Here is a 280-nt window from a genome sequence, read left to right on the forward strand (position 1 = left end):
GAAGATCTGTCACTTCAGTCGTATTCTCTCATCCTGTTCCTACAGAGGAAAACTATTTTGAAGTCTTTTGTGTTACTCGGAATTAGATTTTTCGATACCAATTGTCAATAACGGGCTCGGCCAACTCATCGCGTTAATGGCAAGCCTAATGAAGTAAATTGCAATATGAGGCAACGTTTGGCGAGCACGCGCTGATCCATTGCGCTGCTGGTCTTATAAATGAGAGTTTAGCCGCCCACTTCGCGCCCACACTTTTTGTTTGGGCTCATTCCCACGCCCA

Source organism: Penaeus monodon, chromosome 29 (genome assembly GCF_015228065.2).
Source record: "Penaeus monodon isolate SGIC_2016 chromosome 29, NSTDA_Pmon_1, whole genome shotgun sequence".
NCBI lineage: Eukaryota > Metazoa > Arthropoda > Malacostraca > Decapoda > Penaeidae > Penaeus > Penaeus monodon.